The sequence below is a fragment of the Nicotiana attenuata genome, unplaced genomic scaffold (genome assembly GCF_001879085.1).
Source record: "Nicotiana attenuata strain UT unplaced genomic scaffold, NIATTr2, whole genome shotgun sequence".
Taxonomy (NCBI): Eukaryota; Viridiplantae; Streptophyta; class Magnoliopsida; order Solanales; family Solanaceae; genus Nicotiana; species Nicotiana attenuata.
This window is the reverse complement of record NW_017670243.1, coordinates 2,111,522-2,130,089: the sequence shown is the minus strand read 5'-3', so window position 1 is coordinate 2,130,089 and position 18,568 is coordinate 2,111,522. Positions and strand designations below refer to the sequence as shown.

General features: G+C 38.1%; 1 pseudogene; it reads right to left on the bottom strand.

Annotated features, from left to right (window-relative positions):
• Nucleotides 1–1,766: 1,766 nt before the first annotated feature.
• On the bottom strand, nucleotides 1,767–6,293 carry LOC109236541 (annotated as a pseudogene).
• Between the last annotated feature and the right edge of the window lie 12,275 nt (nucleotides 6,294–18,568).

Sequence of the window (18,568 nt, the reverse complement as noted above, 5' to 3'; positions counted from 1 at the left end):
TATTGGACTGTCATGCCAAGACCGTGACCTTGGCATTGCCGGGGTTGCCTCATTTGGAGTGGAGAGGGACTCTTGGTCATTCTACCAGCAGGGTTATCTCATATATGAAGGCTCGACGCATGGTTGATAAGGGATGTTTGGCCTATTTGGCATATGTTCGTGATTCTAGTGCTGAGGTTCCTTCCATGGATTCTGTGCCCATTGTTCGTGAGTTTCCAGAGGTATTTCCTGCAGACCTGTCGGGCACGCCACCCGATAGGGATATTGACTTTTGCATTGATTTGGCTCCGGGCGCTCAACCCATTTCTATTCCGCTATATCGCATGGCCCCGCCAGAATTGAAAGAATTGAAGGAACAGTTGCAGGACCTGCTTGATAAAGGCTTTATTAGGCCTAGTGTCTCGCCTTAGGATGCGTTCGTGTTGTTTGTTAAGAAGAAGGATGGATCGATGAGGATGTGCATAGATTATCGGCAATTGAACAAAGTCACCATCAAGAACAAGTATCCATTGCCGAGGATTGATGATTTGTTTGATCAGCTTCAAGGTGCCAAGGTATTTTCGAAGATTGATTTGAGATTTGGCTACTATTAGTTGAGGATTAGGGCATCCGATGTCCCTAAGATAGCTTTCGCACTCGGTACGGGCATTACCAGTTTCTGGTGATGTCATTTGGTTTAACAAATGCCCCAGCAGCATTCATGGATTTGATGAACCGAGTTGTTTAGGCCGTACTTGTATTCCTTTGTGATTGTCTTCATTGATGATATTTTGATATACTCCCGCAGCCGAGAGGAGCACGAGCAGCACCTTCGAGTCGTTTTTCTGACTCTTGAGGGACAATTAGTTGTATGCGAAGTTTTCAAAATGTGAGTTTTGGTTGAGTTCAGTTGCTTTCTTGGGACATGTTGTATCAGTAGAGGGTATTCAGGTGAATCCGAAGAAGATAGAGGCAGTCAAGGACTGGCCTAGACCCACATCAGCTACAGAGATCCGGAGTTTCTTGGGTTTGGCGGGTTATTACCGTCGGTTCTGATAACAACACGATGGGGGATTCAATAATTACTAAGAAAAACAAGAAAATCAAGAAACGTGCAGAAGCTAAAAAAAATAAAGAAACAAAAAAGGACGGAAAATTAAAGATAGATTAAATTCAAGAAAGAGTTTCTTGAATTCAAGAAGTCTATTCTTGAAGTTGAATCCTAACAACAACAATTAGCTAACAAAGAACTAATCGCCTTTGGTAGAGAATTAAAAACGAGATATAGATTGTGAAACCCGACCCTTTAGAATAACAAGAACAATAATAAGCCTAAACTTATCACCTTTCTTGAATACCTAGAAGTGATCTAAGATTTCGAAAGAGTTTAATCTTACCACCTTAAGTTTAGTCTTGAAGGTTGAAGAATAAATCGAAGAGTAGCCACACACAAGAGTACAAGAAAAATCTCACAATTTTTATTGATAATAGTCTAAGTCTAAAAGCAAAGAAGATACCCCTTTATATAGGGAAGGAGTCACGAAATTCTACCTAAAAAAATAAGGAAATAAAGTCCTAAACTACTTTGGACAACATGTCCAACTACCATAGGAAAAGGTAAAGCTCTAGGAAACGAAAACCAAGTCAATCTTGGAAAGTAATTCCAATAATCATAGGAAAAGAAAAACAAAACCTTAACTACCTAGGAAAGCATCAAATATGTCCTAACAAACTAGGAAACAAAATAAGGAAACTTGGGGGCCAAGTTGGCTCCTTTGTGAGTTGATTTAGGCGCCTAATTTAGGCCCTCCTTGGCTGGTGCTTGGACCCCAATCAACCTCCTCTTGGACTTGGACTTGGACCATGGAATGAGTGTAGCACTTAGCTAAATACTCTCCATAATTTTTGAGCTCTTCTTCCACCATTAGCACCTTCTTGATTTCCCATTGAAGCCCAACAACCTTGTCTTGCTTCTCCTTAGCTTGAGACCTTGTGAATGGCTTTCTTGGTGCTTCTACAGCTTTATCCTTGTCCATGAAGCTATCATTCCCCTCCTCTTGAAAAGAATTCGTCCTCGAATTTGAACCTACATCAAACAAGGATAAGTCAACAACATTGAAAGTAGCACTTACTTGAAACTCACCTGGAAGGTCCAATTTGTAAGCATTATCTCCAATTCTTTCAAGTACTTTAAATGGTCCATCTCCTCTAGGGTGCAATTTTGTCTTCCTTTTTGAAGGAAATCTCTCCTTCCTCATATGAACCCAAACCAAATCACCAGGCTCGAACATAACTGGTTTTCGACCTTTATTTCTTCGTAAAGCTATTTGCTCATTCCTCCTCTCAATTGCAAGTCTCGTATGCTCATGAATAGTCTTCATCAAATCAGCTTTCTTCTTCCCATCAAGACTAACCATCTCATTAGTAGGCAAAGGCAATAAGTCAAGGGGTGTAAAGGGGTTAAATCCATAAACAACTTCAAAAGAATAACCAGTAGATGAATGAACAGTTCGATTGTAAGCAAATTCTACCATAGGCAAGTGATCCTCCCAAGAAGTTAATTTTCCTTTTAGAACAACCCATAACGTATTTCCTAAGGTTCTATTTACTACCTCAGTTTGCCCATCAGTTGGTGGATGACACGAAGTAGAAAACAACAATTTTGTTCCCAATTTTCCCTAAAGCACACGCCAAAAGTGGCTTAGAAACTTAGCATCCCTTTCACTAACAATAGTTCGAGGTATACCATGCAATTTAACAACTTCTCTAACAAATAAATCAGCAACATGAGAAGCATCATTAGTCTTTAAACAAGGAATAAAACTAGCTATTTTTGAGAACCTATCTACCACAACAAAGATTCTATCCTTACCATACCTTGTTCTAGGCAGTCCTAACACAAAGTCCATAGAAATATCAATCCAAGGTGAAATAGGCACAGGTAATGGTGTGTATAAACCACGTGGCAACACTTTAGATTTAGCTTGTTTGCATTCAAGGCATTGAGCACAAAATCTTTCTACAACTTTTCTCATGTTAGGCCAAAAAAAAATTTCAGCAAGGATGTCAAGTGTTTTAGGCACACCAGAGTGTCCCATAAGCCCCCCACAATGTGCTTCCCTCACAAAAACTTCTCGCAAAGAACAATTAGGGACACCAAGCTTATTTTCTTTAAAAAGAAACCCATCTTTCATATTATACTTCTCAAAAGGCCCATTTAAACATGCCGAAAATGCGACATCAAAATCAGAATCATCAATGTATAAATTCTTAATATGATCAAATCCCATCAATTTAGAAGTAAGAGTAGAAATAAGAGCGTACCTTCTTGAAAGCGCATCAGCAACTATATTGTCTTTACCTTGCTTATAGCTAATCACATAAGGAACTGTCTCAATGAATTCAACCCATTTGGCATGTCTTCTACTCAATTTACCTTGGCTTTTCAAGTATCTTAAGGACTCATGGTCAGTTTTTATAACAAATTCCTTTGGCCACAAATAATGCTGCCATGTAGCAAGAGCCCTTACCAAGGCATACAATTCTTTATCATAAGTAGAATAATTCAATGCAGCCCCATTCAACTTCTCACTAAAATAAGCGATTGATTTAGAATCTTGCATTAAAACAGCCAATACCTCTACCAGATGCATCACATTCAATTTCAATGACTTATTAAAATCAGGTAATTGCAACAAAGGAGCAGAACATAATTTATCCTTCAAAATATTAAATGCATGCTCTTGTTCTTTTCCCCAATTAAATACCTTATCCTTCTTAATGACTTCAGTTAAAGGAGCAGCAATTGAACTAAAATCTCTAACAAATCTCCTATAAAAGCTAGCAAGTCCATGAAAACTTCTAACTTCAGTAATGCTCTTAGGTGTAGGCCAATCTTTAATCGTTTTGATTTTATCTTCATCTACCTCAACACCTCTAGAACTCACAACAAAACCCAAGAAAACTACCTTATCTACACAAAAAGTGCACTTGGATAGATTTGCATACAATTGTTGCTCCCTAAGGACATTACAAACTTGTTTCAAATGTTCGACATGCTCTTCTAAAGATTTAGAAAAGATCAGAATATCATCAAAATACACGACTACAAATTTTCCATGAAATCCTTAAAGATATGGTTCATTAACCTCATGAATGTACTAGGTGCATTAGTTAACCCGAACGGCATCACTAACCATTCATACAATCCATATTTAGTTTTAAAGGCAGTTTTCCACTCATCTCTAGGATTCATTCTAATTTGGTGATATCCACTCTTCAAATCAATTTTAGAGAATATTTGAGAACCATGCAATTGGTCAAGCATATCATCTAAACGAGGAATAGGATGGCGATACTTTACTGTTATTTTATTGATGGCGCGGCAGTCCACGCACATCCTCCAAGTGCCATACTTCTTTGGCACCAAAAGCACGGGCACTGAACAGGGACTCATACTTTCTCTTACAAATCCCTTATCAAGCAGCTCCTCTACTTGTCTTTGCAATTCTTTTGTTTCTTTGGGATTGCTCCTATAAGCAGACCTATTAGGAATTTGTGATCCCGGCACAAAATCAATTTGATGCTCTATTCCTCTTAAAGGTGGTAAACCTTTAAGAAGATCCTCAGGAAAAACATCTTCAAAATCCTGCAAAAGGTTAGAAATAACACTAGGCAAGGAGGATGTTAGTGAATCATTATTAAGCAGAACTTCCTTATAAGTGAGCATAATAATAGGCAGCCCTTCTTTTTTGGAATTAAACACTCTTTGGCTTTTGCAAGGCTCACTTTTTTTCAGTCTTAGCCTCTTTCCTCTCTCCAATGCTTTCTTTATTTTCATTCTTCCCCTCCTTTTCCTTTCTCTCATTGTCCTGCTATCTCTCCTCACACCTCATTTTATTTTTTCCCTCTTTTTCTATCCCTTTAGTCTCTCGTTTTGATCCCTCCCCATGTTTCCCCATTGATTCTTTCATCTTTTTTTGATCTTCATACACTTGGGAAGGAGTTAAAGGTGCAAGAATGTACTTCTTGCCATTATGCTCAAGAGAGTATCTATTTTTCCTCCCATCGTGAAAAGCACTCCTATCATATTGCCATGGGCGCCCCAACAAGATATGACAAGCTTGCATGGGTACTATATCACATAGAACTTCGTCAGCGTACCTTCCAATCTTAAAGGAGACCATGCATTGCTTATTCACCTTGACCTCTCCACTATCATTGAACCATTACAACCTATAAGGTCTAGGGTGCTTCGTCCATTCCAACCCTAACTTTTCCACCAAATATGCACTCACAACATTAGCACAACTCCCATTATCAATTATCATAGAACAAATTTTATCTTTAATCCCCCACCGAGTATGGAATATGTTTTTCCTTTGTTCTTCATTAGAGTCACCCAAATTAATGTGCATAAGCCTCCTAACCACAAAATTCACCCCATTATCAATGTACTCCATCTCTTCTCCTTCTTCACTCTCTACAAAGTTTTCTTCTTGTTCTTCACTTGGTTCACTTTTTTCACTCTCATATCCCCCATCCTCTTTGATTAGAATGTTTCTTCTACTTGGGCATTCAAAAGCCTTATGCCCTCTCCCTTGACACTTCAGACATTGAATCGAAGAAGTAGAAGTAGAAGTTTTAGGCATAAAAGGCTTACCCCATCCTTGGATTCCAATTTGCTCCTGCCCTTGTCTTCACGGAATTTAAGAGTAAGTGTCTCCTCAGATTTTGGCCATTGCTTCTTTGGAATAGTAGTTGGCCGGCTTTTCCATGAGCTAGATTGCTGTCTCCTTTTGTTTTGTCTTTCTACCTTTACAGCTAATTCAACTAACTCATCTAAAGTTATATATTGTTGTAATTCGACTACATCAGCTACTTCCTTATTTAAACCATTCAAAAACCTCGCCATTGTAGCCTCCTCTTCCTCCATACAATTAGCTTGGGTCATAGCCATATCCATAGCCTTAATGTACTCATCTACAGACATGGACCCTTGCCTCAAAGTTTGAATATGTTGTTGAAGATCTCTTTAAAAGTGTGATGGCACAAATATCTTCCTCATTACCCTCTTCATCTCAGCCCACGTAGCAACGAGTGCTTGTCCTTCTTGCAATCTGTCCCTAGAAAGCTTTTTCCACCAGGTTGCTGCATAGTCAGAAAACTCAACAGCAGCAAGTTTAACCTTCTTACCCTCCAAATAGTTGTGGCAATCAAAGATGGCTTCCCCTTTTCTCTCCCTATCAAGGTACAAGTCTGGATCCATTGTTCCCTTGAAAGATGGCATCTTCATCTTTATACTACTTATATTATCATCTTCTAGTCTTCCTCTTTGTCCCCTCCTATCTCTTCCTACCCTATCAAAATCAATATCATCATTAAAATCATCGATAGGGTTTTCCTGATTTACAATGGGAGCGGGTACATTTCTCCAAGCTTGGAGTCTAGCATTATTTCCCCTCTTAAGTTCAGCTATTGTAATATTTTGCTCAGCAATGGTGTCCCTCATCTCTTGGAATTGCAAATTCCACCTTTCAAATTGTTGGTGCATAGCTTGCAAGGTGAAATCATTCCTTCCTTTAATTTCGGCTTCTTGAAGAACCCTTTGTTCATCATCACTACCTGTACGAGACATTATGAACAAAGTAATATATATCTCTCAATTTGGCTTTTCCCTATGATGTTCTCACCTCTCTTGCCTTTTTCTCCACTCAATGCAACTCTTGATCGTTAATCTCTAGATTTACTAATAAACCTTACTAGTCACAACCTTTAGTGATAAGAATATGGAGTTAGAAAAAGAAAGAAAAGTGAATGACCGTACCTAGGGAGAATAGGAATTGGTTAGTAGAAAAAAAAGGAAAGAATTTTAGGAAACCCAAAACCCACAAGAATAAGGAAAGAAGCTTCCTTAATCTTCAAGAACAAGGACCCCCTTTTCTTGTTTCCTTTCTTGACTTGGAAACCAAATAATACTTGAATTCTAAAAATAATAATGAGCAATAACACTTTTTTTGGGGCTAATTTTCGTTTTTTTTGGTTTTTTTTGTTGCTCAAAAACCTCCCAAGATTATCAAGATTGAAATCTTGATTAGCCTATGCTCGGATACCACTTGATAACAACACGATGGGGGATTCAAGAATTACTAAGAAAAACAAGAAAATCAAGAAACGTGCGGAAGCTAAAAAAAATAAAGAAACAAAAAAGGACGAAAAATTAAAGATAGATTGAATTCAAGAAAGAGTTTCTTGAATTCAAGAAGTCTATTCTTGAAGTTGAATCCTAACAACAATAATTAGCTAACAAAGAACTAATCGCCTTTGGTAGAGAATTAAAAACGAGAGATAGATTGTGAAACCCGACCCTTTAGAATAACAAGAACAACAATAAGCCTAAACTTATCACCTTTCTTGAATACCTAGAAGTGATCTAAGATTTTGAAAGAGTTTAATCTTACCACCTTAAGTTGAGTCTTGAAGATTGAAGAATAAATCCAAGAGTAGCCACACACAAGAGTGCAAGAAAAATCTCACAATTTTTATTGATAATAGTCTAAGTCTAAAAGCAAAGAAGATACCCCTTTATATAGGGAAGGGGTCACGAAATTCTACCTAAAAAAACAAGGAAATAAAGTCCTAAACTACTTTGGACAACATGCCCAACTACCATAGGAAAAGGTAAAACTCTAGGAAACAAAAACCAAGTCAATCTTGGAAAGTAATTCCAATAATCTTAGGAAAAGAAAAACAAAACCTTAACTACCTAGGAAAACATCAAATATGTCCTAACAAACTAGGAAACAAAATAAGGAATCTTGGGGGCCAAGTTGGCTCCTTTGTGAGTTGATGTAGGCGCCTAATTTAGGCCCTCCTTGGCTGGTGCTTGGACCCCAATCAACCTCCTCTTGGACTTGGACTTGGACCATGAAATGAGTGTAGCACTTAGCCAAATACTCTCCATAATTTTTGAGCTCTTCTTCCACCATTAGAGCCTTCTTGATCTCCCATTGAAGCCCAACAACCTTGTCTTGCTTCTCTTTAGCTTGAGACCTTGTGAATGGCTTTCTTGGTGCTTCTACAGCTTTATCCTTGTCCATGAAGCTATCAGGTTCGTGGAGGGGTTTTCATCTATAGCAGTCCCGATGACCAGGTTGATCCAGAAGGGTGCCTAGTTCAGGTGGTTGGACGAGTGTGAGGCGAGCTTTCAGAAGCTCAAGATAGCTTTGACTACGGCACCGCTGTTGGTATTGCCCACAGGTGCAGGTCCATTTACAGTATATTGTGACGCATCTCGTATTGAACTTGGCGCAGTGTTGTTGCAGAATGGCAAGGTTATTGCATATGCTTCGCGATAGTTGAAGATTCATGAGAAGAATTATCTAGTTCATGATTTGGAGCTAGCAGCCATTGTTCACGCGCTGAAGATTTGGAGGCAATTTATATGGCATGTCGTGTGAGGTGTTCACGGATCACAAGAGTTTGCAATACTTGTTCAAGTAGAAGGAGCTAGATTTGAGGCAGAGGAGGTGGTTGGAGCTGTTGAAAGACTATAATATTACCATCTTGTATCATCTTGGGAAGGCCAATGTAGTGGCCGATGCTTTGAGTCAGAAGTCAGCTAGTATGGGAAGCCTTGTGTATATTCCACTCGGTGAGAGACCGCTTGCTTTGGATATTCAAGCGTTAGCCAATCAGTTCATGAGGTTGGATGTTTCTGAGCCCAGCCGTGTTCTAGCTTGCATAGTCGCTCATTCTTCATTATTTGAGCGTGGATCAGAAGTATGATGACCCTCATTTGCTTGTCCTTAAGGACACAGTGCGGCACAGAGGTGCCAAGCAGGTTACAGTCGGAGATGATGGAGTTTTGAGGATGCAGAGTCGTGCTTGTGTGCCTAATGTGGATGGACTTCGTGAGTTGATTCTAGAGGAGGCCCATAGTTCCCAGTATTCTATTCATCTAGGCGCCGCTAAGATGTATCAGGACTTGTGGCAACATTATTGGTGGAGGAGGATGAAGAAGGATACTGTTGCTTATGTAGCTCGGTGTTTGAATTGTCAGCAGGTAAAGTATGAGCATCAGAGACCTGGTGGTTTGCTTCAGAAGATTGAGATTGCCGACTGGAAGTAGGAGCGTGTCACTATGAACTTCGTTGTTGGACTCCTGCAGACTCAGAGGAAGTTCGACGCGGTATGGGTTATTGTTGATAGGCTAACTAAGTCAGCGCATTTCATTCCTGTGGCAGTATCCTATTCTTCATAGAGGTTAGCTGAGATCTATATCCGGGAGACTGTTCGTCTTCATGGTGTACTCGTGTCTATTATTTCCTACCGAGGTACGCAGTTTACCTCACATTTCTGGAGGGCAGTTCAGCGTGAGTTGGGTACACGGGTCGAGTTGAGCACAACATTTCATCCCCAGACGGACGGGCAGTCTGAGCGTACTATTCAGATTTTTGAGGATATGCTCCGAGTATGTGTTATTGACTTTGGAGGGTCTTGGGATCAGTTCTTGCCATTAGCGGAGTTTGCCTATAACAACAGCTACCCGTCGAGCATCCAGATGGCTCCCTATGAGGCATTATATGGCAGGCGATGTCGGTCGCCAGTTGGGTGGTTTGATCCGGGAGAGGCTCGGTTGTTGGGTACGGATTTGGTACAGGATGCCTTGGACAAGGTCAAGATCATTCAGGATAGGCTTCGTACAGCACAGTCCAGGTAGAAGAGTTATGCTAACCGTAAGGTTCATGACGTGGCATTCATGGTCGGAGAGTGAGTGTTGTTCGGGTGTCGCCCATGAAGGGCGTGATGAGATTTGGAAAGAAGGGCAAGCTAAGCCCTAGGTTCTTCAGGCCTTTTGAGATCCTTGATCGAGTGGGAGAGGTGGCTTATAGACTTGCGTTGCCGCCGAGTTTATCAGTTGTGCATCCAAGTTTCATGTGTCCATGCTTCAGAGTACCACGTTGATCCATCCCACGTGCTAGACTTCAGCACTGTCCAATTGGATAAAGACTTGACCTATGAGGAGGAGCCGGTGGCTATTCTAGACCGGCAGGTTCATCAGTTGAGATCAAAGAGTTATCCGTCGGTCCGTGTTCAGTGAGAGGTCAGCCTGTTGAGGCAGCTACCTGGGAGTCCGTGTCCGATATGCGGAGCCGATATCCCCATCTTTTCACTGACTTAGGTACTTTTCTATGTCCGTTCGAGGATGAACGGTTGTTTTAGAGGTGGATAATGTGATGACCCAAAAGGTCATCTCTTGTTTTAACAGTCAAATCTGCGTTCCGAGGCCTTAAAAACCTCCTTTTGTCTCACCTCGATTTGCGTGCGCAGTCGGGGCGTATATCCGGAAAGCCTTTATGTGAAAACTTGAGAAAAATGCTAATTTTGCCTTTAAAATTGAATTTAAGTTGACTTCGATCAATATTTTGGGTAAACGGACCCAGACCCGTGATTTAGCGGTCCCGGAGGATCAGTAGAAAAATATGGGACTTGGGCGTATGCCTGGAAAAATGGGACTTGGGCGCATGCCCGGAAAATATAAAGACTTTTGGGAAATGAAATGGTGTGTGTTCTTGATGGTATCGGGCCCGTATTTTGGTCCTGGAGCCCGGTACATGTTTGAAATAATGTTTAAGTCGAATCAGTGAAATTTGGTGAGAATCGGAGTTGATTTGATATAAATCGGATCCTCGGTCATGAAAATAGTAACTTTAGGTGTTCTTGAGAATTTCATTGATTTTGATGCTAAATTCGTAGTTGTTGATGTTATTTTGATGATTTTATTGCACGAGCAAGTCCGTATGATATTTTTGGACTTGCGTGCATGTTTGGTTTGGAGCCCCGAGGGCTCGGGTGAGTTTTGGATAAGCTATGGAGTGCTTTTGAGACTTAAGGAAATTGGATAGGCGAGCACTGCAATTGCGAAGGCTCATCGCAATTGCGAAGACTGGGCTGGGCAAGGGACCTTCGCATTTGCGAAGTTCATCGTCGCAAATGCGGCATGCACAGTAGCCGCAATTGCGAACAATGTTCGCATTTGGGAAGGCAGCAGGCCAGGCCAACCTTCGCATTTGCGAAGCATTGGTCGCATTTGCGAACATTTTTCGCAAATGCGATACCTGCAACTGTGTAAATTATAACTTAGACGGGATTTTCAGCATTTTTCAAAACCTCTCAAACCCTAAGCTCTCATAGGCAATTTTCCAAAGATAAGTTCTTCCCCAAATCTTAGGTAAACAACTTCTAACTCATTTCTCTCAATCTACTTCATCTTTGTACAAGATTTCATCACAAAATCTAGGGATTTTCATGGGAAATTAGGTGTTTTTGGGTGAAATTTTGGAATTCTGAAATTTGGGGAATTAGACCTCAAATTGAGGTCGGATTCCAAAATAATTGCATGTCCGGGCTCGGGGGTGAATGGGTAATCGGATTTTGGTCCGAACCTTGAGTTTTGACCAAGCGGGCCCGGGATCGATTTTTGACTTTTTGGGAAAAATGATAGAAAACCTATTATTAAGTATTGGAGTTGAATTCTTTAGCATTTATTGATGTTGTTAAGTTAATTATAGCTAGATACAAGTGAATTGGAGACGAAATCTAAGGAAAAGCGGTATATGAGGCTTGAGTTTGGCCGTGGAATCCGAGGTAAGTGTTTGGCCTAACCTTAGCTTGAGGGAATAGGTGTTGTGTATTATTTGCTACGTGTTAGTGTCGTGTACGACGTATAGGTGTAGTGACGAGTATCTATACGTTGGTGTCAAGCATGCACGTGAGTCTTATATTGTGATTGTGGTGATTCTCATTATGTACTATCCATGTTTAAATTGAAGATTATCCCTGTTGAACAAGATTATGATATTTTCTTGGTATTTAATCATTGTTGAGTATTGGTTCAAGTTGAGATTCATTTTGTGAAGATAACTGTTGAAACGAGATTGGTTATAGCTGATTCCCTTGCCGGGATTTGTATTTATTTCCATTGTTGATTCCCTTGCCGGGATGTTATTATTTCTACTGTTTGGGTGAGGAAATAGTGATAAAGCACGAAGGGTGATGCCATTCACATTTACATTTATATTGATGCATATAGTGAGGAAGAGAGATAAAGCACGAAGGGTGATGCCGTGCACATTCATACTTATGCATATGGTGAGGAAAGAGTGATAAAGCACGAAGGGTGATGCAGTGCACATTTACATTTATATTGATGCATATGGTGAGGAAGAGTGATAAAGCACGAAGGGTGATGCCGTGCACATTTCCATTATTGATTGCACGGTGAGGATTGAGAGTAAAAGCACGAAGGGTGATGTCGTGCATTTGTTTTCTGTTGCTGTGATTATTTGCTGTTATCGGTTCAAGTGCCTTGATTGTTTCGTTTCCGTTATTTCTGTGTTTCCTTATTCTGGTATTCCCCATAGCATGTTGCCCCTTCCCGTAAACTTTTGATAGCTTCTATTATTATTATTCTGTTAGATATTGTTAACTGCACATGTTTATGATGTTGGTCGTGTCCTAGCCTCGTCACTACTTCGCCGAGGTTAGGCTCGGCACTTACTAGTACATGGGGTCGGTTGTACTGATGCTACACTCTGTACTTTTGTGAAGATCCCGATACTGGACCCTACGGACCATAGTTCGAGGTTGCTGCCTTCAGTCCTGTGGAGACCTGAGGTAGTCCTGCAGGCGTTCGCAGGCCTTGGCGTCCCTTTCTATCTTGCTTCTATTCCGTTTTATCTATTTCTAAGACAGATTTGTATTTTCTTCTTCATACCACTATTTGTAGTATTCGTAGACAGTTCGTGAAATTGTGACACCAGTTCTGTGTGGAGTTTTATTATGGATTTCGTACTAGTATCAAGTTAAACTGTTAAATTATGTTCTTCCGCATTTTGATTTCCCCTGATTTTCTTATATCGCATGGTAAATTGTTAAAGATAAAGGAAAAAGGTAAAATAATCAGTAACGTCGGCTTGCCTAGCGGGTTCAATGTTAGGCGTCATCACGGTCCCGACGGTGGGATATTCGGGTCGTGACATATAAGACATATACAAATTGTATATATTTTGTATGTTGAGTGTAAAAACGATATACAAAATATAACAAGCATAGACTTCCAAGTCGAAACCAAGGTTAATAATGGCAAGTGCAGGAGCAATCCCCTCAAAGTCAAGGCCACAAACCAATCACCATATTTTACACTCAAAAGTTTTCTTTGTTTGAAACAGGAATGAAGGCTGTTCATATCAAAGCTTGAAAGCTTGAAGTGTATATAAGTTGTATATTAATTATAATTTTTGACCGGATTCTGTACAAAAAATGTGTATTTAAGTTGTAGATAAATTGTAGATTTTGACTGGATTGTATATATTTTATAAAAAACCTTCTTCAAATACAATGCGAGCTGGAACGGAGTTGCCTTAGCTACTGTGGTGTACATATGCCAGGAATTTGTTACTTCCTGCAAATATAAAAACTTAGACAAAATCGGGTAAAAAAATTTAAAATCTTGTACATATACGAAAAGTCCCTAATATAATATTACACCAGAACATACTCCTCTGTTGGTTTAATTGTAAATCAAGTTATTTCTTGCAGATTATTATTTAGCTATGAGCATCACCATATTCTCTCCAAAATCATAATATATTTATTAATCTTGTTCTTATCCAATATTTTTATTTCTTTCTAATTTGGGCGCAGGGTGGTGCAATGAGTAGAGGCCATGAGAGAAAGGTCTTTGATTGGATTGAAATTCTGTATCTAATTTGATACAAATACGAAGTTGCAACCATATTATAATTACAATCGCTATATATTTTAATTTATAGTCAATATACAGCTTGAATTCTGCTCACATCACTAAAGAATGATAAAATAAACCAATCCACCTAAAGGAATTTGCAGCAGCCTCTTCTTCTCAATCAGTTTACATCATTTTATCAAATGCCAACCAATTAGCTAAGTTGGGTTATAGTATATGATTTGGTTGGAAGTTAATTAAGATGTTCTAGTTTTGGAGAAGTAGAGCCGATTAAAAGCGATTATCTCCTAAGTCGTGCAGTAAAAACCACTTCCATTCAATGTGAACCAAATTGTGGTGCAGGAAGAGAAAACAAAGACATTATTTTCATTTTCCAATTAGTTGCGACATCATTATGGTTTTAGTAGTCCATATTGGTTACTTGTGGTTAAGATTTCTTCATATATATTTTTTTCAATAAAGGATGTCATTTCAATCATTGTAGGAATCATTTTTCTCAAAAACACTTTGCTTATAAATGCATCCTCGAATTGTCTACTTATTAGGTGCAAAAAAAAAGTTGATGAAATTTTTTTTATGATACATGGAATTTTCTGCCAAACCGTATTCACACTCTTAACAACTTTTCAACATCAATATATTGCATTGAAGTACGAATACATTAATTATGATACTATTTGCTGTCTCTTGAAATTAGTATTATTATATGTCCTAAAAGAATTAGTATAATATAGTAAGTCAACATCGTTGATTTCATCATTCAACCAAGGAAATTCACGATAAGATGATAAATAGACGACACGAGCATACATGTGAAACAAATTGCAAAACGCAATGAAAACAATTCACTAGTCAAAAGTTTATTTTTAAGCTGTAAAAGCTAGTGGGAATTTGCATTTAATTGATTATGACGTACGTTACTCGATAGGCCTTATTCTCCTTTTAATTATGTGGGGAAAAAAACATGAGAAGCTATTCGGGATAATGTGAGAAGAATTTACTCACACTCAATGGTATACTTAACTAATAAGCACATGATAGTATTTTTCATATGCATCATTACGGCTAATTAGTCTGCAATGTCACCTCAATCTACCACTTTATTACAGTAATTAATGTTATTTAATGTAAACAAATTTTTTCTTAGGCAATAAGTGGATGATGGAAGTCTCAAATTATCTCTATATTAGAGTAGGGCCGTATTAGTTGTAATAGTTATGTTAGTTACATAGGCAGAATTAGAGGAAGTGTGTGAGTTGGGATATTTTAATCCTTTTACTTACTCTACACACGTGAGCTCGTGTTGAGCTTAGCTGTATATAACTACTTTGCATTAACAGAGTAGTTAGACACATAATGACATATTCTTTTTATTGAATACATAGTTGTATTCGTATATGTACAACAGTGTATGTGTGTGTATATGAGAATAGGGTCATTGTGTAATTAGAGGAGGTTAGGCGGTTAAGTGGTTAGTTAGGTACAACTGTCAACCACTAACCACCAATATAAAACAATCCTCCCCTTGTATTGTAATCGAACAGTTACAGATCTTCTTCTTCTCTTACTTGCATGTCATTTACAGTGTTGCGTTTTTATTAAGGGGTGTGAATGGGAAATGGAAGAGGCACCTTTTAGATTGCACCTCTCCATATCACCCTTCCTTTGTCTATAAATTTAGAGGCTTGGCCTCATATTTAGACATGAAATCAGACATGGAAAATCTGAAATCTTCTCCCCTCTTTTCTACATTGTTGCATTATTTTCTAAATAAATATAAGTGTCAAGTGTGATTTGCTCCGTTTGTTGAGTTCGCTGAAGTTCTGTGATTTGAAGTGTCGCTATCACAGAATAGTTATTCCGTTCTATCCTGGGAGGAATTAATCCGTATACCTTGGGCAACAGTAAGGGGATTAAATTCCTTAAGGACACATTGTGCATTCAGTGGGCTCGGAATTATTTTACGATTTGTTTATTGAACTAACGTTTGTTTGCTTCTATAATTTTCTAATTTTTGAACACAGAAATACCAACAATTTTAAGGAATTTAATACTTTTCTGTGTTCGTCTTTTAATCTAAGTGACTCGATTTCAAAATGACCTCTTTTTGCCTAAACTATGTGTCTGTTGGCTCAGTGTCATTATTGCGAGAGTTAATGTCTTTTGAAGGTAGGCGGTGAGGCAAGTGCTACGTCATTTTGATGAAAACAAATACTGCCAAATTTGTTACTACATTTAAGTCATGAAATTATTTGCAAAGGTTGGCCAGTTTGAAAATCCATTCCAAGTATTTTGGAATCCACTCACTTTGAATAATATTGTTCTCCATTTAAAGAGAGAATTGTGCATTCTTTCATGACGAGGCCACCGTTTTTGGAGCAGATAATTTTTAAACCCATTCTTCTTCTCTTTTCATGCCTTTCATGTTGTGGTACATTTAATTCAACATTCATAGACAAACAATTTTGAACTTATGTGGCATGTGGTCTTACTAGTTTGATTACTTGGTACAAAGTATTTCTATGTCTGGCTTTGAACTCAGAAATACAAAGGTAGTAGGTTGCTGCCATTCTTATGATTAGTATCATCATGGTATGTTCTAATGATTATGTTATTGTAAAGAGATAAGGAAAAGATAACCAAATGGTGCTTACATGTTGCAGAAACATGTTTAATTGTTCAGAGAAGAAAAAAAAAACAGATGTGACAGTCGTCTGTCATGGAGGAAAATGACGAAGCGACTTTATTCTGTTTTTGCTCCAAAGATAGTTGAGCAATCTGTTATATTTTCTAACAAGTTCTCTTTTTCCAGTGAATTTGTTTCCATCCAAATAATACAAACAAGAATATGTTTTGGTACTGTTCGTACTAAGAGATTGCCACATGGTTTGCGGTTTGGTTACAGAATTGAAATTGATATATTTCAATTGTTAAAACTTGAGAATATGAGATTCTTCCTTATCGATTGTAGCTATAGGCATGAAGTTGGATAACTTATGTGAATGCAGTTTTCATTTTATGGTGTTTCTTAATATTCCAATGCTTCCGTCGGGGAGGAATTACATATACATGGTTTGAAATATAATATGTAGGAATGTACGTATATTTGCTTGAATAGAATAAGAGATCAAAATGTTAGTAGATGACTAACTTTGTGTTGATCTTGAAAGATTATTTTCAAGGTTGTAAGTATGAATTAGGCTTACACTAAATACTTGAAAATAGTTTTGAAATCATGAATATACGTAAAGATATTACATATGTTTGTTTTATAAGAAAATATATCAAACTGTTGAAATGTTTAGGGGTTATAATGGTTTAGTGGGAAAAACCTTTTGGAAAGGGAATTAAAATTCTCGTGAATGTATAATCCCGTTATGGAGACTAAAATCTTAGTGATTTTCTACTCCTACTTTGAGATTAAAATCTGCGTGATTTTCTACTTAATCTTTGAGATTAAAATCATCGTAACGTTCTATTCGTTTTTTTGGAGATTAAAGTCGAAGTGACTTTATACTCGTTTTGGAGATTAAAATCTTAGTGATATTCTACTCCAATTTATTATCGGTTTGAAGATTAAAAACTTCATCGTCTATTAAATTTGATTGTGTCACAAATTACAAGGTTTGAAGATTAAAAACTTCACCGTTTATTAGATCTAGTTGTATCAGATGTTACTCGGTTTGAAGATTAAAAACTTCACCGATTATTAATTCTGAATGTGTCAGATTGGTTTGAAGATTAAAAACTTCACCATTTATTAATTCTGGCTCTATCGTGACACAAACAACAGTTCTTATAGTTGGCTCTACAAAGTAAAAGGGGCGGTGAATGTGAATCTCCTTTTGATGAAATATGTTTGGAATATGAAATTATTCACCAAACAATCACCCCTTAGTCACCGCAATCTAATGGAATTGCAGAAAGAAAGAATAGAACGTTAAAGGAGATGATGAATGCCTTGTTGATAAGTTCTGGTTTACCCCAGAATTTGGGGGGGAAGTTATTCTTTCAGATAACCGTATACTTAGTCGAGTTCTCAATAGCAAGACGCAATCCATTCCATAGGAAAATGGAATGGAAGGAAGCCCAACTTAAGAATTTTAAAGTGTGGGGGTACTTAGCTAAAGTGCAAGTTCCTAAACCCAAAAAAGGTAAAGATCGGGCCGGAAATTATTGATTGCGGTTTTATAGGATATGCAACAAATAGTAAGGCATATAGTTTTCTGATTCATAAATCAGAAAATCCCAACATTCATATTAATACGGTAATCATATCAGATAATGCTGAATTCTTTGAGAATATTTATCCGTATAAAAGAAATATGAGTCGTCTTGTGAAATATCTAAGCAACCTCGGGAAGAAGAAAAGAAAAGTATACCTAATGAGGTGAATCCAAGATGTAGTAAACGTCAAAAGACAACTACTTTCTTTGGACCAGATTTTCTGACATTCTTGTTAGAAAGTGAGCCTCAAACATTTAAAGAAGCAATGTTAGAAAGAGGTAGTCAATAGTGAGATAGAATATTAAGTAATCATACTTGGGAATTGGTTGATCTTCCTCCAGGAAATAAACCTTTGGGTTCCAAATGAATTTTCAAGAGAAGGTACTATTGACAAATATAAGGCAAGATTGACTACGATTTAAGACAACGAGAATGTCTTGATTACTTTGACACATGCTCACTGGTAACGAGAATTACATCTATTCGGATGGTAATAGCGTTAGCCGCCGTGTATGACCTTGAAATCCATCAAATGGACGTAAAGTCAACCTTCTTAAATGGATATTTGGAGGAAGAAATTTATATGGAACAACT